Source organism: Bicyclus anynana, unplaced genomic scaffold (genome assembly GCF_947172395.1).
Source record: "Bicyclus anynana unplaced genomic scaffold, ilBicAnyn1.1 scaffold_55, whole genome shotgun sequence".
Classification (NCBI taxonomy): domain Eukaryota; kingdom Metazoa; phylum Arthropoda; class Insecta; order Lepidoptera; family Nymphalidae; genus Bicyclus; species Bicyclus anynana.
Window position 1 is genome coordinate 53,401 of NW_026441291.1, and position 22,980 is coordinate 76,380.

At 36.7% G+C, this 22,980-nt stretch overlaps 2 long non-coding RNA genes across 2 annotated transcripts; one reads left to right on the plus strand and one right to left on the minus strand.

Moving 5' to 3' along the window:
- Positions 1–170: 170 nt before the first annotated feature.
- Positions 171–16,133, plus strand: LOC128199846 (uncharacterized). The gene is made up of 3 exons (XR_008252369.1): positions 171–1,684; positions 14,631–14,859; positions 15,812–16,133. It is a non-coding gene; the product is annotated as an uncharacterized LOC128199846 (long non-coding RNA).
- Positions 16,134–18,209: 2,076 nt separating this feature from the next.
- LOC128199847 (uncharacterized) lies at positions 18,210–18,709 on the minus strand. Its single transcript, XR_008252370.1, has 2 exons — positions 18,667–18,709; positions 18,210–18,634 (listed from the first exon to the last, which is right to left on the minus strand). It is a non-coding gene; the product is annotated as an uncharacterized LOC128199847 (long non-coding RNA).
- Between the last annotated feature and the right edge of the window lie 4,271 nt (positions 18,710–22,980).

Consider the following 22,980-nt stretch of genomic DNA (forward strand, 5'->3'; position numbering starts at 1 on the left):
AACCTAGTAATAGGGCACTGAATCTGACATTACTTCAAGTAACTTTTAGCACCGTGGTTTTACTCGCATAGTTCCCGTTTCTATAGAAATACGGCGATAAAATATAGCCAATGTTATATGTGCCATAAATATATGTTATGGCGCTCATACACGCCAGCGTGCAGGTAAACACGGCAGTAGAGCGCTTCAGTGGGTGACGTGCGTGTGGTACAGCGAAGTGCACGGGGCGGCGCCGCGCCTGCACTGCTCCACCACCAACCGCACCGTGGCGCCGCTGCTCACCGTCACCGACTCGCTCATACACGCCAGCGTGCAGGTAAACACGGCAGTAGAGCGCTTCAGTGGGTGACGTGCGTGTGGTACAGCGAAGTGCACGGGGCGGCGCCGCGCCTGCACTGCTCCACCACCAACCGCACCGTGGCGCCGCTGCTCACCGTCACCGACTCGCTCATACACGCCAGCGTGCAGGTAAACACGGCAGTAGAGCGCTTCAGTGGGTGACGTGCGTGTGGTACAGCGAAGTGCACGGAGCGGCGCCGCGCCTGCACTGCTCCACCACCAACCGCACCGTGGCGCCGCTGCTCACCGTCACCGACTCGCTCATACACGCCAGCGTGCAGGTAAACACGGCAGTAGAGCGCTTCAGTGGGTGACGTGCGTGTGGTACAGCGAAGTGCACGGGGCGGCGCCGCGCCTGCACTGCTCCACCACCAACCGCACCGTGGCGCCGCTGCTCACCGTCACCGACTCGCTCATACACGCCAGCGTGCAGGTAAACACGGCAGTAGAGCGCTTCAGTGGGTGACGTGCGTGTGGTACAGCGAAGTGCACGGGGCGGCGCCGCGCCTGCACTGCTCCACCACCAACCGCACCGTGGCGCCGCTGCTCACCGTCACCGACTCGCTCATACACGCCAGCGTGCAGGTAAACACGGCAGTAGAGCGCTTCAGTGGGTGACGTGCGTGTGGTACAGCGAAGTGCACGGGGCGGCGCCGCGCCTGCACTGCTTCACCACCAACCGCACCGTGGCGCCGCTGCTCACCGTCACCGACTCGCTCATACACGCCAGCGTGCAGGTAAACACGGCAGTAGAGCGCTTCAGTGGGTGACGTGCGTGTGGTACAGCGAAGTGCACGGGGCGGCGCCGCGCCTGCACTGCTCCACCACCAACCGCACCGTGGCGCCGCTGCTCACCGTCACCGACTCGCTCATACACGCCAGCGTGCAGGTAAACACGGCAGTAGAGCGCTTCAGTGGGTGACGTGCGTGTGGTACAGCGAAGTGCACGGGGCGGCGCCGCGCCTGCACTGCTCCACCACCAACCGCACCGTGGCGCCGCTGCTCACCGTCACCGACTCGCTCATACACGCCAGCGTGCAGGTAAACACGGCAGTAGAGCGCTTCAGTGGGTGACGTGCGTGTGGTACAGCGAAGTGCACGGGGCGGCGCCGCGCCTGCACTGCTCCACCACCAACCGCACCGTGGCGCCGCTGCTCACCGTCACCGACTCGCTCATACACGCCAGCGTGCAGGTAAACACGGCAGTAGAGCGCTTCAGTGGGTGACGTGCGTGTGGTACAGCGAAGTGCACGGGGCGGCGCCGCGCCTGCACTGCTCCACCACCAACCGCACCGTGGCGCCGCTGCTCACCGTCACCGACTCGCTCATACACGCCAGCGTGCAGGTAAACACGGCAATAACCAACTGAGTCCTCGTTCACGTGGTACAGGGAGGAGGGAGGGGAGTAAGAAATAAAGAAGGAAAAGACGCGGGGACTCGTCGAACCAGTTTTATTTTAGATGATATTATGATCTTTTTTATATGCTGTAATCTTGTAATACATAAGAGGTTTACTTAGCAAGCAATGGGAAATAATATCCAAAAACGGTTTACAAGGACAAAGATATTATAAAATTTTATGCAGTTCATTCAGAATACATAATTGTTAGAAAATTAAATAAGAAGGCATTTGTATTAACGGATATGCTACATTATATGTTACAATCTGGTTATAACTGTAGTGTTGTCAATATACGTAGGTACCATGACGTATAATGACGAGTAATTCTTTGTTCTTAAAATTAAACTAAAATATACGAAACTAAACTAAAATAAATAAATAGATTTAAAAACGTATATTGACATAATTCATAAATGAAGTTATGTCAATATCCGTATAGATAAAAGATTGATGTTTGACTATATTTTGTTCTTGTTGTTTATTCCGTTGGAAAGGTATAAAAACGTGGCTTCATGGATGAGGCGAGCTCAGTTTTTGTGATTATAATCGAAGAGTTGTGTTATTAAAGTGGTGTGTTTGTGAACCTCGAGTTTCTTTTCTCTCCACCCCTAATATCAGAAGTGGGATATGCTGAACGCTGTAAATTGACCGCAGGTGACATCTGGTTTTTATATTTGTATATTTGTGAAATGGCTTTCATTTAATTTTTTTTTTTTAAATTCGTGACTTATTTATTATTTACGTTAGAATACAATTTCTAGGAGTGGTTTACCAACAAAAGTGTTGTTAGTTTAACGATTTGGTTTTTATACTTACCCACACCTTTTTATAACTGTGTCTCTTATCTTATTATAAATGTGTACTTAATAATATTGGATTAAATCTGTTACGCTTGATAATTAATTTTTGTAATCGTAATCAATAATCAACAAAACAGTATGACCTGAAATGATTCTTTATTCGATGAATACTTTTTCTGCCCTCCACAATTTCTATTTTTAGCTTTAAAAATTGAGGCACTCGGCAAACCAAACAAAGTTGGACTAACAACTCAACGCGCAAGCGAGGATGTAGCTCCGTCCAGCCGGGCGCTCTGCTGGCGCCGCAGCCGAGAGCTCAACAGGAGCCTAGCCGGCGTCGCAGCCGGCGTCGCTGCCGTGCATTCAGCCGGCGTCAAAAGCCGGGCGTTCAGCCGGCGTCAAAGCCGGGCGTTCAGCCGGCGTCGAAGCCAGGAGTCGAAGCCGGGCGTTCAGCCGGCGTCGAAGCCGGGCGTTCAGCCGGCGTGCAGCCGGCGACACAGCCAGGCGTTCGGCCGGCGTCGAAGCCGGGCGTTCAGCCGGCGTCAACAAATAAGTCGTAAAATCGAAATGCGGATATATATAAAGTAAATGAGTGTGCTAATATACAGGGTCACTGGAAACTTATAGCGACCCCTTTAAGGGACGATAGTAGAAATCATTAGCTATCAAATTGAATTAGATTATATGGAGCAAAAAAAAATAACCGAATTAATTACTCTACTTCAAACAGGATATTTAAAAATGAAACTTACGTATTTATCCCATGACTAAATGCAAGTTTATTTTAAAAAATACCTAGCAACTTTATCTGCATAGCAGTTCAAAAACAAGTGTGGCTTATTAGCTATCCAACGAGATATTAAAAATTAATTATGTTGAAAAACATGACTGAGTATGGATATAATCGGGAATAAGTGAAAAATCGTACCTTTTAAAACATGGTGATTTTTAGCTTTTTTTTTTTTTTAGGACTCAATAATTTAATTTTATTTATTTCTACTCTATATTATATTTCTCACTGACAACTACTAATAATTTATTTAACACACTATATATATGTATATATATGTATATATATAAATATAATTATTTATTATGTTCTTATTATTAATTATCAATTAGTAACACTTCTTCTTGTTGTTTCCGCCCGCGTCACCACATGGCTCCACGGAAGACCAGCGCTGCGCTGGTGCATCCATCACTAGCGTAGCACATGCTGAGTGGAGACCATTTTGGTACCACACACATCATTTTTTTGGATTTAATTTAATCATTAGTTTAATATCTTTAAATTATTAGTTTACTATATTTTTAAAATTTCTGTCTTTTGTTTTAGGTATTTGTTGTCTTTTGTGTATTATGTGTGTGTGTGTCCAAATAAAATAATTTTCTTTCTTTCTTTCTTTCTTTCTTTATTTCTTTCTTTCTATATAAAATCTAAATATCTGAAATAACTTATATAAAATCGTTTTGGATAAACCGGGCAAAGATGTACCGATTTAAAAAAAAAAAAGAAAATAAAAAACGAGTGTTTTTCCTTCATGTTGGTAATAATCACTACTTCAAAGAGAATTTAGTGGTTGTTTTTGATGTTATTTGTTTGCTAACACCAAAATACATAATAATAAAAAAAAAAAATACAGCAATTATTAAATTTGTAAATACAGAGGGACAACTTTTACATCCAAGATTTTGAAACCTTCACCAAATAACATTTTATCCACTAATCACTCTGTAGAGAATTTAGTAAAAAAAAAAAAAACTAAAAAGCAGGAAACTAATGCCAGCTTATTAAGGGCTGGGTAAAATAACTAAATTATGAGAAATGATAATCTTCATCTAGTATACCAAGGTCAAATATAATTATATTTCCTTGCATCCTTGTTCATATATGATAATTAAACAAAGGTAGGTAGTGTCCTTATTTGGTTGGTAACTTCGCGCACTATTTTTAAAGAAAATTAAAATAGGAAGTCAAAAAAGTACTTCTTATTACTCGTAATGCCACCTCAGACCTCCATCTTGGATATCTCTCATTCCTTTTTTGTGCGCGGTAACTATCGCACGCGTCTCTTACAAAAAAAAAAAAAAAGAAAGAAAGAAGTTTTTTTCGTTAATATAGTTTATTTTCATATGCCTTCAAAGGTAAAGTGTAAAATCAGTGATCAGTGATCAGTGAAGATTCGAAAAATATCGGAAGAGAAAATATCTTCGTTAGATTTTTTATAGTCCGACAAAGAAAGTTAGTGAAGTGTTTGTAGATGATATTTCAGTCCCAGTGAATAAAAATATAGTGAAGTGTTTCATTGCAGGAAATAATTGTAGATTAACGAATTAATCATAATATTTCACTTTTTTCATAGTATTCCAAAATATCCGATGTATCCGGGTTGACTGCGAGTTTTCAAGGATAACGGATGGAATATTTGTTAACTGATATTAAGGAGGTATCCGGGTTGACTGCGAGTCTTCAAGGATAATGGTGGGCATACGGATTAACTGCGAGTTTCTAAGTTTGCCATAATACCTACTCCAAATCATAAAGAGATATTGGAAAATCTGCCAGTATTTAATGTTATTGCAATTAATTACAATTGACTGTGAGTTTGGGTATAATATCCTAAAATATAAGGAGATATCCGGGCTGACCGCGAATTTTCAAGGATAGTGGTGGGCATTCGGATTAACTGCGAGTTTCTAAGTTTGCCATAATACCTACTCCAATTTACAAAGAGGCATTGGGCAAAACTGTCGGTATTTAAAGTTATTGCAATTCATTTCAATTGACTAGGAGTTTGGTTATAATATGCTAAAATATAATGACCGAGAGTCTTCAAGGATAATGGTGGGCCTTCGGATTAACTGCGAGTTAATAAGTTAGCCATAATACCTACTCCAAACTATAAAGAGATAGACAGGGGTTGACATTTTATTTATAAAATTTAACCAGGGATCTAGTTTTCAACCATAACCTAAGCAGAAAATACGTACAGTCTAAATTAGATGTAACGTTCATCTGCAATCACAAATAATTTTTATACCCGCAAAATTTTTTTTTTCGAAATAAAATAGCTTATTTAGATAAGATACCGTAGTAAACGTATACTGCCGTGATTCAACCTCGAAATCGTTTGTAGTTGTACCAGACAATATAAAACTGAGGCCTATATTGGCCGACAACCCTGAATAAAATAAGGACTTAACTGAGCCTAAACTTTCAAAGGCTCCCGCCTCAATTAAATCATCTGATTAAGACCCAGAAATAAAACAATTTCATAGAGCCGGATACACGTCTCCATCCACGTTCGATGCACATTCGATGCACGGATATTAAGGTGAAAATTTATACAAATTGTTAAGTCCGCAATTTTCAAAGCTGAATGCAGAAATTTCTGCTTCTGTACTGGACGTAATTATTAAAGCCTAATAAAATAAAGTATATTTCAGCACAACTGTGCATAGTCATCAATGCCATCAAAAAAGGCATGTAAACCTAAAATCATTACCCTTCCTTTTGGCTTCGCCGTAGTCGGGTAAAAAGGTCACGACAACGTTAAGGCCTCAAAAGCAATGTTTGCAACGCTTGCCGCTTGCTTTGTGACTCTCACCATAAATAATTTCAAAATAAAATGCAACTGCTAAGTCCTACTTTATATATTTTTTTTTTCAATTAATATGAATGTGCCAGAAATGAGACATTTTTTGCTTATTGGTTATGATTAAGGCCAACAAGGCTATTAAGAAAAAGGTTTTCTTTAGAAATAACTCTGATGACCCTGACCTCGAGGGCCGACCTACCTACGACTTTCTACCAGGGAAACTGGCATGCGGCCACCTTGTTGTTAGGTGAGCAGGGCGCAAGGAGGATACAGGAGACAGACTATATACTTCGCTGCCCTTTTTTCAGCATCAGTGCTATCGCCATAACGAACTATCGCCTTGCATAAGATCTGTGCCCCGGCGCAGACTCACTATTAGCAGACATTACCTCGTACGGTTACGAGTTGGTTCCAATTTTTTTTACAGTAGTTGGTTAAAACAACTAACAAAAACGTACTACTGTATTCGATCAAACATGGCTACTTTGCGCCATTACGTAGTAAAATTATTCAGTCTTCAAAATACTTTTTTACTAACTGAAAGCAAAAAAAAAAAAAAATGCTTGAAATAATTTGTAAATAATTTCCACATAGCCCATATTAAAGTGACAATGCACTTCCAAATAAATATGTAAATAAAAAATAATTTTACCATAATAATGAAAATTTTTACTTTATTTTCAAAATGAAAGATTAAAGAACAACTTTGGTAATACCACGTAATGGACGGGTATCTGAGCGAATATATATCATAAGAACCGCATAATAGCCCTATGTGAAGTTTATCCGTATTTACATAGGATAAGCTTTGGTATATAAAAGGACTCCCACTAACTCGCACCGTTAAGTTCCACTAAGAAATGGTTCAATAAAAAAAAAAAATGCATTTAAATAAATAAATTACTTTTTTTAGTTACTTAAACGACATCCTATGTTTTCGCAATAAATGAACAGTACCTTATTAATTTAACTTCAGTTTAAAATTGTGGTAAGAAGTTAACGAAACTTAGAAACTTAAGCTTCGCCGTCAAAAAAAAAAAAAAAAAGAAGATAAGCGAAAAGCATACCCCGTGTTATGGGTACTAGGTGATATATCATAATATACGAGTACATTTATATAATACGTATAAATACTTTTATAATGTACATAATATACATCCAGACACTGGAAAACAACAAACTACGCCGCGACAAATGTCCTGTAATTTTTCAAGATTTATAAAATATGCTTCTAAAATCCTTTCAAAATCCATGCACTTATCTATCTTAAACTGCAGAATTCGTTAAAAAGTTCACTAAGCTACCAACATGTCCTATTCGCGAATTTGCTCAACTTCCAGTGCAGTAAGTGAGCAGCTAAGTAGGTACTGGTGATGATCTATCATAATAAGTAGAAAAGTAAATAGAAATTACTTGGGGTTTTTTCTTTTTGTGTTCATTCACTAATAATTAACTAATTGCGCAATAGTATTACGCATAGATTGCACAAATGCAATAATAAGTGTTTGTGGGCAAACAATATCCTCACCTCAATCCTGATTGTTTTGTAAATGGTTTGTGTGACAGTGTGCGTTCGCATTATATGCGAATACCAAATACAAACCTCGACGCTCATCTGCAATAGTTTATTCGGATATCGAATGATCCCTATTCAATAAGCTGTTTGTGAAGTCACAAAACACTTAACAAAACACACAACGGGATATTCACTAATTAGCATCATAATGTGATGCGAAATCCCAGACCTAAACTTTAATGTTTGATATTAAAAGACTCTAGAAGAATCATTGAAATACATTCTACACCGAAATACTAGGGTTTCCATAGTGGCCTACACAACTCTGGTTTCCATTCCACCTTAATAGTTTCAGATATTTATTACTCAAATCCAGCATGAAAATTTTCTACTAACATATTTCGAAGATCATCTTCTCTTATGTAAGAGTTTTACTGGCTGGTTCATACAGAATCTATCTGTTCTGTATCTGTCCTGATACTGGGCATGCTGACAGAACAATAAAACTGTCTATCACATCGCTGAAGCTATGGCATATTGCTATGTCAATACATAACACCCACGTTTTTGAACCCTTTAAGCTTGTTTATCCTTTAAGCATGCTTACCTTCTTAATTAGACAATTTATCAGTGGTTGCAGTTGTGTGACTACAGCAATCTCAATCCCTACCGGTCAGACTTGTCAGCCTTTAAAGGTGACATTATAAGTACTGTCGAACTGTCGGTTGAATGCTCATTCTTAGAAGGGCTTATAAACCAAAACCCCTAAATATTGTAACACTTGGGAACCTCAAGTTACCGATTATTCCTGGGAAGAATCCAAAGAATCTGGTAATTTTATTAGCACCTGTAGACAGGGTTCACACACTATCTTTAATAAAGTTAAATCTTAAATTGTTATATAATAACAGTGTCGAAATAATATCAACAAATATCATAAAATCTGCTGCTGCTCCAGGGACCGATCAGTCTGTTCTATTTTTGATATATCACACCAAACGTCGGATAATATCTGTTAAAAAAGATATTTAAGACCTTCGGGCACAGATTAGACTATTAATAACATACAAGTGATCCCATCAAGTGAAAGAATGCAAACTGGACAAGATCATCCCTCTATTTTGCCTGATCTTACTAAAACACTTCTTGGACAAAGCGGAATCCGCTAGATCCATATACATAAAATCTTAATATTGTTATATGGTAGATTGATAGTAATAAGAAATTTAGTTCTTGATTGTAACTCGAATAGAAATGAATGATAAAAATCATAATTATAACTAACTTATGATTTATTTCCAAACTTTCTCCCTTTCGCTCTTAACATCTACCTTTGTTTAATTATCATATATGAACAAGGATGCAAGGAAATATAATATATGATCAAACGAACTTCCAAGTGAAGTTCGATCATTATTATATGAGTTGCATCCTTGGAATATATGATCACCCACCCTCCCAGAAGCTCTCCCAAATAATACAGGAAAGTTTGTACAAGTTACAATACCTTCTCTTAAATAATGAGAGATATCCAAGATGGAGGTCTGAGGTGGCATTACGAGTAATAAGAAGTACTTTTTTGACTTCCTATTTTAATTTTCTTTAAAAATAGTGCGCGAAGTTACCAACCAAATAAGGACACTACCTACCTTTGTTTAATTATCATATATTCCAAGGATGCAACTCATATAATAATGATCGAACTTCACTTGGAAGTTCGTTTGATCATATATAATTTATTTATTCATCTAGTATACCAAGGTCAAATATAATAATAATGATAATTTATTTATTCATCAGAAAGTAGGTTTACAAAGATAGCATATGATATAATTAAGACGCTGATACTTTCTGCCAATAGTGAGTCGACGTATGAAAATTTTAAATAGACTTTGTACCCGACTCGATGGTCAGTCGCTCGACCCACGGAAGATTACGCGAAAATATACGACTTAACCCGAGGGTGGTAGATTTCGTCTCGGCGTGATACATGAGACCAGGGCCGGTCTTCGATATTTTACAAAAATAAAATCCTTGTTTTAAAAAAAAAGCATATACCTTTTGTTGTTAAATATGTGTCATTGACAAAGTGTGCGGAGCAAACTTTGGAGCTTTTATGGGGTTTTTATTGCATCATTCGGTGCAACATTTCATTCTAATTGAACAAGGCGTATCCACTTTTCTCTTGTAATTATTTAATTTGGCAATCGTAAAATGAGAATGTTTGTAAAGTATTAAACTGTAAACCATTAATTTAATTACCTACTTGTATCAAAAAATACCATACGAAATACGCAAAATGTCGTAAATATATCAAAGCAACTGACAGTCGAAGAAATTAAATACTCTAAATATTATTATAATCACTGCTGGATATTTTGACCTTACAAGTTGTAATGCCATATTGTTAATATATACTTTACACATCAAAAACGCATCTAAGTTTATTTCCTTTTCATCGAGGTTTTATATAAATGTTTTTTTTATAAAACTCAGTATAGAAATATATTCTTAATACGGCCCTGGTTCTTTGAATAAATTGATATTTATAGCGAAATTTTGAGAAATTTATTTATGAACAATTAATAAAATACAGCATGTACTAAATGAGATACGTAATTCCATCTGCCTTATTAAAATTTCGCGTGTTATTGAGGCATTTAAAAAAAAAAAAATACAACCCGGCAATTGTTTAATTTGAAGCGCTGTGACACAACCTATTCTTTTTGATTGAACGGTTCCTCCCAAATAAGCATTGGGAAGAAATTTCGTGCATCATTTTTATAAAACGTCTATACTATTTCCGTCGTTGATGTCGTCGTCCTAATCCTAATTTTTATTCAAACGAAAAAAAAAGAAAACGTAATAGCTCATACAATTTGTCATTTTATGATTCTATGACCAATACTAATCTAATTTAAAATTACTGTGACTAATAAAATAAAATAATATTAAAGTCAAATTTAGTGCAATGTCAAATATTCATTACCAATAATATGTTAAAATGCGTTCAAATTATGAACATATCAACTGTTAAATATGTAAGAATAATTATCAAAAGTATCCATAAGCATTTTAGAAACCATATTCTAAAACTATTTATATTGTCAATCTTATAGATATCTGGTAGTTTGTTATATATTGAAATTGCACTACAATGTACACTCTTAGCGAACATATCGAGCCTTTTTGGTGGCATTATTAGCTTATCTTTTCTTCTGCGCCTGGCATCACTTAACTCATTGTAAGTTTTAAAATATTTAGAACATTTTTTTTAACTACTAAATTTAATAAAGGTAGACGAAGAACTTTGAACCTTTTTAACAAAGGTCTACATGAGTCAGGCGTATGCAAGCCACATAAGGTCCTCAAATAAGCCTGTTGCTTAACGGACATAGTGTTTATAAGTACGAAGTTCCCCTAGGACGATTCCATACCTTAGTAATGAAGAAACATATCCATTATATGCCAACAATACTGTTTTATAACTGTTGGTTTGATATAATCATCTAAGAACAAATACAAACCTATCCAACTTGGCGCATAATTGTTCTGTGTGGGATTTCCAATTGCAATATTTGTCAGTTATTATCCCTAAGAAAGTTGTAGTTTCTACTTCATTTAAAGAAGACCATTTATAAGGATTTTTGAAATTTGAGAATACATGGTTATATCTCATATATTAAATAAATTTCGATTTCTGCTTGATAACTTTAGATAAAGCGTCGTTACATCCATACTCAACAGTTGATCTATCCTTGCCAGTAATGACAATAGTTGTATCATCGGCATACATAATGCATTTGAGCTTGATTCCATTCGGGAGGTCATTTATATACAAAATAAATAATAAAGGACCTAGCTACCTTAAAGGACACCATATGGATTTTGAATTTTAAAATTTGATCGATATGTATTACAACGACAATTACAATTTAAAATTTCAACACATTTCATTCTTATGGCTAACAGGGAGTTTAGTTAACAGAAAATTGCCTTTCTAAACTCACTGTAAACATTTTCTTCTAATTCCATACTTTTCAAATTATCTAGAAGTGTTTTATGAGAAACTAGATCAAATGATCTAGTATCAAGAAAGATACATACTACAGACAATTTTGCATTAAGGTTCTCTGTAATAACTTTGTTAAGATTATAGCAGGCTAGTGTAGTACAACAATTCTTCCTAAAGCCAAATTGATCATCTATTAGTATATTTCAGTGTGAAATAAAACTAAATAGTTCATTGTGCAATATTTAAAAAAAAAAAAAAACGAGAGAACTGGTATTAGAGTTATAGGACAAATTACGACGGTAGTTTTTACCACTTTTATTGCCTGTTTTGTATACTGTCTTTACAATTGACAACTTAGGCTTTTCTGGAAACACACCTTCCAGAAAAGATAAATTTATTATATGCATAAGAGGCGGTGCCAAATAAGCAGCGCAGCGCTTGAAAAGTCTTGTAATTTATGGACGGTTGATCAGATAAAACCATGGATATTAGTACACTCATTATCAATGATGGCGATAGTAAAAATAATGAATTAAAAGTAGTAGTATTGTTGTGGATGAATTACTATTAGTATATGGATAATTATCATGTGGATGTGATGGATTATAATTTAAATATTTTGAATTGAATATAACAATTGAGAGATACGAGTGCCTATTGACCGAAGATGTTACCGGGCAGGGTGCTAGATAGGTCTGTTCTTTGACTGAAGATGATAAGAGTGCCTATTGACCGAAGATGTTATCGGGCAGGGTGCTAGATAGGTCTGTTTTTTGACTGCAGATGTTAAGAGTGCCTATTGACCGAAGATGTTATCGGGCAGGGTGCTAAATAGGTCTGTTCTTTGACTGAACATGATAATAGACAAAACTAGAAATTTTATTTTATTTTATTTTATTGAGGGCTTACAAACAACATCATAGTACATAATCATATTATGATAATAGTAATATAAATAAAAATAATAACTATGACACCAGCTTCGGAAACCACAGATTACAATACTATAAAGTAGACTACTTCGCACCTAAATATTTTATATAAAATTATTACAAACAAATTTTGAAAAAATTAAAATAAAAAATAAAAAGTGAATAAAAAAAAATAGATGGAAGAAAAGACTAAAACTAAATTATTAATTAACTAATAGCTATAAACTCTTTAACCGTTTTATAACCAACCTCTTGAAGGTACCTACACGTGTAGAAAAAATATCAATATTATTGAAGAACTCATTGTAGGATTGCGTCATTCTATATAATGGAGAACGTTTGCCCGCATTTGTACGGCAGTTGGTGGTAGCAAAGAGCTGATGCGTTCGAACACTTCGCATTCGAGCCCTGAGTGGTACTTTGTAACAAATTTTGCGCGTTAGAGCTACACAATCGTACTTATTATTACATAAATCATACAAGAGCATGACTTCGAGTTGCTTTCGTCTACACTTTAAGCCTAGTATATCATATTTTTTTTTTAGAAATAGTTGATTTGTTTGAATAAAGTAGGTACTATTGTTTGGATTGCAATGTAAATTAGTGAAAATAGTGATTAGAAAGTAATAGTAGATAAAATTATTGATTATTCGCCATAAATATTCTTGTGAATAATTAATTATATGGATATTTGTCATCATATATTATTGAGACTAATATTATTGGATTATTATTTGGATTTTATTTTATTGTTTGTTTATTATTGAATTATAATAATTTAAATATTTTGAATTGAGTAATTGCGAGATGTGAGTGCCAATTGACCGAAGATGTTATCAGGCAGGGTAAAAGATAGAGGTGCCTATTGACCGACGATGTTATCGGGCAGGGTAAAAGATAGAGGTGCCTATTGACCGACGATGGTTTCGGGAAGGGTACGAGATACGGGTACCTATTGACCGACGATGGTTTCGGGAAGGGTACGAGATACGGGTACCTATTGACCGACGATGGTTTCGGGAAGGGTACGAGATACGGGTACCTATTGACCGACGATGGTTTCGGGAAGGGTACGAGATACGGGTACCTATTGACCGACGATGGTTTCGGGAAGGGTACGAGATACGGGTACCTATTGACCGACGATGGTTTCGGGAAGGGTACGAGATACGGGTACCTATTGACCGACGATGGTTTCGGGAAGGGTACGAGATAGGTGTGCCTATTGACCGAATATGTTATCGGGCAGGGTACACGATAGGTGTGGCTATTGTCTAAAGAGGTTCCAGGCAAAACACAAAATGATAGTTTGTTTGTGTAAATTTGGTAGAAAAGCTAATAGTTTGAGGACAAACTAATTGTCAGGAAGGCCGAATGTTAGAAAATTAAATAAGAAGGCATTTGTATTAACGGATATGCTACATTATATGTTACAATCTGGTTATAACTGTAGTGTTGTCAATATACGTAGGTACCATGACGTATAATGACGAGTAATTCTTTGTTCTTAAAATTAAACTAAAATATACGAAACTAAACTAAAATAAATAAATAGATTTAAAAACGTATATTGACATAATTCATAAATGAAGTTATGTCAATATCCGTATAGATAAAAGATTGATGTTTGACTATATTTTGTTCTTGTTGTTTATTCCGTTGGAAAGGTATAAAAACGTGGCTTCATGGATGAGGCGAGCTCAGTTTTTGTGATTATAATCGAAGAGTTGTGTTATTAAAGTGGTGTGTTTGTGAACCTCGAGTTTCTTTTCTCTCCACCCCTAATATAATAGTAAGTAACTATGTATTTGTGATAACTCTGAATGAACTGCATAAAATTTTATAATATCTTTGTCCTGGTCAACCGTTTTTGGATATTATTTCCCATTGCTTGCTAAGTATAAAGTTAATTTTTAATATTAAGATAATTCATTCTAACATTTTCTAAAGTAAACCTTGCTTCCAAACGCGCTACTGAGAAATAAATAAATCTCTATGTTTTTTTATTTTTTATTATTTTGTTTCAGATACCACAATCATTTCTATACAGCACGACAGAGTGCGGCACTGTGCTGCAAATGCAGCAACACTACCTGGTGGTGTCGGTGTACGAGGTGGCGACACTGTTCCCTCTACTGCCCGTAGTGGACGACGGGCCGATGCGCGGACACCGCTCCAAGGATTACTACGGACGGAGCACGAAGAGGGAAGATATGAACATGGAGATCACTTCGCCGGTCATTGGATTTTAGTTGGGTAAGTCCTTATCTCATCTTTCGTCCAAAATTCCTCAGTGCCTGACGAAGTCTTGAAACGGTGGGTATTGCCAGTGATGACATCAGACGGATCCGAGACTATGGACGTCTCGGATGGGCCGAAGGTCAAATTAAGGTCTAATTTTGACTAATATTTATAGTATTTTAATAAAGATACTTGAACTTAAGAAAAACAAAACTAATATCTGGCTTATTAAGTCTTATGTTTGGCTTCGAGTCTTGGTTATGTAATATGGATCTTTTCTTTCTTAGTAATTATTATCAGTAGTAGTTCGAAAATTCGTGTTGTGACCCTCTGCACTTATGAGAACACGTAAACTTGGTCTCAATCATTATCATTGCCATGTGAGAGTGACCTAAAGTGGTTTATTTAGCTCATAAATCTCTTTCGTATACGGGAGCGACCCATATAGTGGTCTTTTCAAATAGTCTGAAGATGATGACTATTAAGAGCGCGCAGCGCGTCGGTACGATATGGATAAAAATCGAAGCGCAAACGTGACGCCGAATTATGACTTTCACGTGAGTGAAAAGGACGGAGCGATTGACGCGCGACGCAAATTTTATGACGTGAGCGCCAAAACCATTTTTACCTAATTGCAAGTAAATTAAACAACATAACGAAAAACAAAATGGCCATGTTCAAGATATACACCTAATTTTCTATACAAAACAATAATTTAAGATAATAAGTTTGCTTTTCCTGAGATTGAAAGCAAAATGTGAGCAAAACATGTATTTTCCAAAAAAATAAACTATCGAGAAAAGTTTTACAAATTGTGTATTTGGTATAGTCATAACGAAGCTAACACTTTGAAATAACATTTACCCAAATATCAGGCTCCTAACTTTTCCAGAATCTGAGATCCAGAACCATTTGTAACCACCAAATTACATATTGCACACTCTTAATGATATTTACCGTGTTCCAGCGAACGCTTTGCTCCGCGGCGAGTTGCTGGAGCCCGTCATAGCGACGGTGCGTGGGCGCTCCATGGGCGGCGTGGATGGGCGCGCGGCCACCTGGGACCCGCGCACCAGGCGCTGGACTGACAACGCGTCCGTTTTCGGACATGCGCGACATTCTCAGCCACAATATGTAGGTAAATGGAAATCCTGGCATCCATGCGGCATCCTTGGAAATCAGCATGCTCAATGGGCTTTCATTGAACGGGCTTATGCTACTGATGGTGCAGGAGGACGTGCAAGAACCACAGATTTAAACGATAAACATATAAACCCAAGTTCCTACAATAAGATGAAGGTAATTATGCATTACATTATATTAGGAAATGCTTTCTGAGGGAAGGGAGTGTAACAACTTCAGCTTCCCTACTCCAGGCTGAGAATTAATATGAACCGTAGATTATAACTCCATACCATTTTTCGGGGTTTATGGGGGTGACAAGCGCAATATAAGCGTTACAAATGAAGTGTAACTCTTTAGCCTCTGCACCTCAACTCCACTCTCACTTTCATGCGGTGGACCCCGTTACTTCAAGCAACTTTGTGGAAGACTAGGAGAAATCCCAGTGGGAAACAGAGTCGACAAACAGACGAGAGTACAGGAGGGATTACTGGCGCAAATATTTTGGTCCAATAATCTGGTGATCTTAAAGCGAGGGAAGAATCACGTAAGGCTTTATTAATTAACAAGAACAAGCCATATCATCACACGAATGTGTGTGTCTGTGTAAGTATGTTTGTACCTCCTTTACGCTGCGGCTTGCATACCGATTTGACTGAAATTTGGAACAGTTTACTCTGTATTAACACGGCTACTTTTATTGCGAAGAAAATCACAGTGGGATTTGTGTTGAGTAGCAAGCGTCTGTTAGTATATCATAATATCACATGGTGTTCCATATTTTGTTAAAATGCTTATCTAATATTTTTCAGAATACCTGGATCACTGGGCATCCGCGTGCTCAATATGCTTCCATCAATGTTAAGAATATGCTACTGTTGGTGTAGGAGGAGGGTGTCCGAGAACATAAAAAAATACTTAAGATGAAGGCAATTACGTATTGATTTAACTAATTAACTAACAGCCCACTACAGCACCAGACTTGTCTCCATACAGGAGATAGATACGGATGTCAAATATTTAAATATGGCTACACTAGAAGATTCGCTCTGATAATCCTTTTGACTAATTTTGTCATTTGTGGGGTGGGAATATTATGAGTGGTATATAATAGTATAATTTTTGTAACTAATATGTCTGCGAAATCTATAAATATAAAAGAAAGTCGGGTTTGTTACAACACTTATAACTCAAGAACAGCTGGACCGATTAGGCTAAAAATTGGTGGAGAGGAGCTTAGATCTAGGAGAAGAACATAGGATACTTAGGGTAGAGGTAGAGTTGAGTAGAGTATGGTAGGGTAGCTGTTACTGTTTAACGCCGCAACTACTGAACTGATTTGGCTGAAATTTATAACGAAGATAGATATTACCCTGGATTAACTTAGGAATATCCCGGAAAATCAACGGTTCCCGCCGGATTTGTGAAAACCTGAACTTTCCACGTTTAATATAATTTTGGTAAAAATTGTTTACGATTTTGACGAAGCTAAATCAAAAAATCATGATAATCAATTTTACTTTACAGTTCAAATATGCTTCGATGTCTTCAGTTTTAGAGGTGTACACTGCCTTACTTTGGAAAATGAAGTCATATTATGAAGAACTTCGTTATAGTGTTCCATATGTCAACATGACTGCCTCTGTGGTCCTGTGGTTAGTCTATGTGTTCACAAGTTCCTGGGTTCAAATCCTGGGTAGAGACATATGAGATACTGAGTTTTCCTTCTTTTAAGAAATTTTTAGTTATAATTCTCAGCCATGAGTTGGAAAGTTGGTGGCATTACACCCCATTAGTTCTAGTTCACAAACGCCAATTAGATTGAAACTCTTTCTCCTTCTCCTAGAACTATGATTGAGGTGTCATTTTTTCGGAAACACATTTGAAAAGCTTTTGAAAAAATTAAAGGGCTGCTTGCAAAAACTGCAAAAGTTATAAACAATTAACTAAAAAATAAGGGGTTTGTTTTTTTAATATCAAAAACTATTTAAAATATTTCCAATTTGCCAAAAGAATCAAAAAGAAGAGGAAAATTGCTAACAAAAACTGTAACCTTTAAAAGTCTGGCCTAATATTTATTGAACTAAATAACCTCTGGATCTACTGATTGACTTCCAAATTCTTTTACCATGTTATTTGTGAGTTTCATAGGCTATATTTTTATCCTCCCATTCTCACCAAAACGGGAACTACGCGGGTGAAACCGGGGGGCGTCAGCTAGTTATGTATATAAATTCTGTAGGATTTTAAATAATACTAGCGGACGCCCGCGACTTCGTCCGCGTAAAAATCGATGTCAACTTTCAACCCCTATTTCACATTCTATTTTGCAAGTTTTATAACTTATACCTAATAAATAGTCCACTTATCATTTTACATTTACAAACAAGAAAAATTAAGGACTTTCCGTACAAACTTTCTACCCCTACTTCACCCATTTCTGATTTTGTTTGCGCGACAAAAAGTATCCTATTATCCTTCTACGTAATATGGTCTCAAATCGTCTTAAGTATCATTTGAATTCATTCTGTAGTTTCAGCGTGATGCCCGGTCAAAAAAAAGGCAAACAGACAGACAAAAAATAGAAAATAGGCTTCAGTATCGATCTCCTACCTCTACCCTACTCCTACCCTACCCGTACCCTAACTGTATCCTACCCCTACCCTACCTGTACCCTACCCTACCCGTACCCTACCCTACCCGTAATCTTCCCTTTCCCTACCCCTAGGATAGGGGTAGGCCCCCTACGCTACCCCTAACCCAGGCATACACTCCCCTACCCTGCCCTACCCCACCCTACCCCTACCCTACCTTTACCCCTACCCCTACCCTTACACAACCCCTACCCTACCTGTACCCTACCCTACCCTACACTGTACCTTCCCTACCTTACCCCTACCCTTAGCAAAATCGGTCCAGCCCTATGAGCGTGGTGCGATGACAAAGGAAAATAGAGACTTCTATGCTAAAATTATAATCTTTGGATCTACTGCATCGATTTGAAAGATTGTTTTAACAATAGAAAGCTACGTTATTTGCGAGTGTCATAGGCTATGTTTGATTCCCATATTCACACAGGAACGGGAACTACGTAATTGAAAGCGCGGGGCGTCATGTAGCGGAATTTCTGCGTCTTTTAGAAATTTTGTATTACCTTCGAAACTATTTAACTAATTAACATACTATAAAGGGCAAAACTTATCTCCATAATATCCTTGTGATTATTGAATATTATTTTATTATTATAATATAATTTTGATAAGGATTTGAGTTAAGTAGCATAAATAACGACGCAAACCTAAGTATATAAAATTTATAATTTTTAAAACACAAAAAGTATTATATCTGCTAATATATAGAAGATAGATATATGGTGTCGCGAACTTTTTTGTAGAACTTTTAAAGATACATAAAGCCTCCATACATTAATTTCAATTTTACACAATGATTAAGGCAGCGCATGCGAATAAGTCTGCTTAAGAGGATTTTCGGTCCGACCTGTATGACAAAAACTGTGTTAACTCGGCGAATATATATCATGCTAATATAAAATATAGCCTATAGCACTCCCCGATAATGTAGCATTCTACTGGTGAAAGAATTTTTGAAATCGGACCAGTAGTTCCGAAGATTACCCCATTTAAAAAATGTGACAAACTTACAAACTTTACCTCTTTATAATATTAGTATAGATTAAGTTGTAAACGATTTCCAGGGGAAATACTTTATACTTATATACATAATACTTATTTACTTAATTTTACCTTACTGGTCAATTATTATGCTTCGGACGTCTTCAGTTTCAGAGGTACACTGTACACTGCCTTACTTGGGAAAATGAAGTCATACGAAGATCTTAGTTATAGTGTTCCACAATTATGTCAACATAACTCTCTTACATACTTATAACATAAGCCTCTCTGGTTCAGTGGTTACCCTATATGTGGTCACAAGGTCCGGGGTTCTAAGTAAGTAGTAAGTAAGTAAGTTCTTCGGGTAATTCTCAGTCCTTAGTTAGGAAGTTAGTGGTGTTACACCCTGTGCCTCAGAGTGCATGTTAAGCAAGAGTCTTCTCTCAGATTGAGAGGGGTTAGGCCTTAGTCCACCACGCTGGCCCAATGCGGTTTGGCAGACTTCAGACGTAGAGAATTAAGAAAGTTCTCTTGTATGCAGGTTTCCTCACTATTTTTTTTTCTTCACCGTTTGAGGCACGTGATATTTAATTTCTTCAACTCCAGCTAAATTAATACACATGTTGTCTTGTTGTCCAAAATGAAGTTGAGCAAAACCACTGTATGTGCAATTAAAATCCAGTACAGTATCCGTTTACTCATAGAAATCTATAAAACATAAAACAATCATCATCATCATCATTCACAGATGGTCGTTCGATGCGGGGATTTCGCTATTGCAGCACCTTGGGACCCCAACATCTATCGGCTCTTCGATATGTCCTGCCCATTGCCACTTCAGAAACCCCAAGCATAGCTCGCTCCATCGCCCGCTGAGTGACTTTGAGCCTTTTTATGAGGGCCACTGTTAGCGACCAGGCCACAGGTCTCGGATCCGTAAGTCATCATAAAACAGTTAGTTTACAATTCCACAATTTTCAACCAAAGAATTGAACCTCTTGTTTATAAATCAAGATACATACGAGTACGTCTAAATACGCGTCGTCAACTGTAGATACTTTTAGCAGTGTCCTCATGGTTAATTTACGATAAAGGTACATATGCTCTAAAATAGCATGCTAAAAACGTGCTATTAAGTATGCTCCGTACGAGCATGCTTATCATTAGTTTACATTTGCTGGCAATAAGCATGCTATTTTTAACTATGCTCCTGAATTAGCATGCTCAAAGCAAACATTCCAATTACACATGATAATTTGTATCTATCGCTATCTGTCTATAGTATCGTGTTAGACAGGGAGAGATAAAGGTGAAGAGAATACAGAATAGCAATGCTGATCTACTAGCATACTCAATAAGCAAACCTGTTCAGACGCGCTAAAAGCACGGCTCCTTCCGCCCACGCAGCAAGAAGCATGCTCATAATTCGCACGACTGTTGATTCTTGAGCAAGCTCGAAATAAGCATGCTCACTTATATATTTAAGCTCATTGGCAATGATGCGATACACATGCTAATAAGTAGTAACTGCTCAATAGTAGCATGCTTTCGCGCTTGAAATGAGCATGTGTAACAGTAGCTTAAGAAAGGGTTTTCGAAAGTATTATTATTAATCTTTTCGAAAACCTTTTCTTATCGTAAATATAAATTAATTTCGGTAATGATAAATTAATTTGTAATAAAAAAATCATCTTGAATGTTTTTCTTCACCTCACAAAAAATATAATAGCGTACCTATATCCAACTCATAAATATTAAAAGAAAGTTAAAACAAAGCCGAAAGAACGAAAACAAAAGAAATGCAAATCATGTATAATTATGAATTGTTTAATCACGACAGCGAATAATTACATTACAAACTATACTAAATTATAACGAATGGCATGTCCCCGATCACGAGAATTTCAAACGTGACGAGTTTAACTGAATTACAATAAAACATCCAAATTGAAATTCTAAAACTAATAGAAGATCCGTATTGGAAACGACCTTCAACCATCTCTTTATTGGATTGTGTTTTATATCAGTACAATAAAACATATATTGCGTATAGATTGCCTCGAAAACTTCTGGCCAAATTATCATTAATAATAGTTAACAATGGTCAATAGTTATGAAATTTTTTTTACGTAGACGAGTACAAATCCTTAAATTGTTTTAAAAACGCCATACGCGATTACTTGAAGATCACTGACAATCTGTTAGGGTGTGACTTACGAGCATATTGCCATGATAAAAAATTTCAATTAATTTTGTCAGCTAATGAAAAATATAATTGAAAAAAAAGTTCTTTACAAGTTAGCCCTTGACTACAACCTCACCGGATGGTAAGTGATGATGCAGTCTAAGATGGAAGCGGGCTAACTTGTTAGGAGGATAAATCCACACCCCTTTCGGTATTATTTTAAGTTTGAAGCTATATTTTATGTTCTTTTAACATGAAAATAATTTGTTCTGCTTACTTGAAGCTCCAGCCTCCATACAAAATTGGGACATGACCTTTGATATAAAACGCTTTTTATACAATAAACAGATGGGTGAAGGTCCTTCCTACTGGGGATCTTAGACTATAATATTATACCTGACACTTACCCTAAAGAGAATTTATACTTTTGTGATTCAACCCTATCCTATATACCCTCATAGATAAACATTAAGATGATTATGTTGTTACAACAACAGACAATTAGAGAAATATTCTTTTTTATTCTAACATCAAATTATCTAGCATCTAAATTATTTAGGTACTATATTTAAAAAAAAACCTTGTGAATTATACTTTAAATCATACACATTTATACATTTTTATATTTAATTCGTTAAGTAATAAAACGATTAAAATCTTAGCTAGTCTATCCATTAATTAATAGCTATAATTAATTATAAGGGCATAAAACTATTAACTAATAACTAAATGTATAAATAATGTCACGTGATCAAAATTCCAAATTTATTTTGCAAAATAGAAATGGCTAGTTGACACTTTTTTGAATGGTCTTACATAGTTCATTATCGTTTGATTGAAAAAAAAAACAGGTTTTTTTTACATGAAAATTTGAATTTTTAAATATTTGTTTAAGCCATCAAAACCAACACATTTCATATTTTAAGCCTTCATTCGCACGAGAGTTTTTTTAACGAACGTTAAAAAAGCGTTCAAATACAACAAATGCATTCCCAAGTATATGTTCACACGACAGCGTTTTTAAAACACAACGCTTTTTTTCGACCCTCATTTAACTTTATACTATATTTGAACACTATTTTAACGTCCGTTAAAAAAACTCTCGTGCGAATGAGGGCTAACGTTAAGACTGTCAAGTAGCCAATTGTAAGTCACGAAATTGTAACATGTTTTCGGACCGATGGAGTTAACAATTTG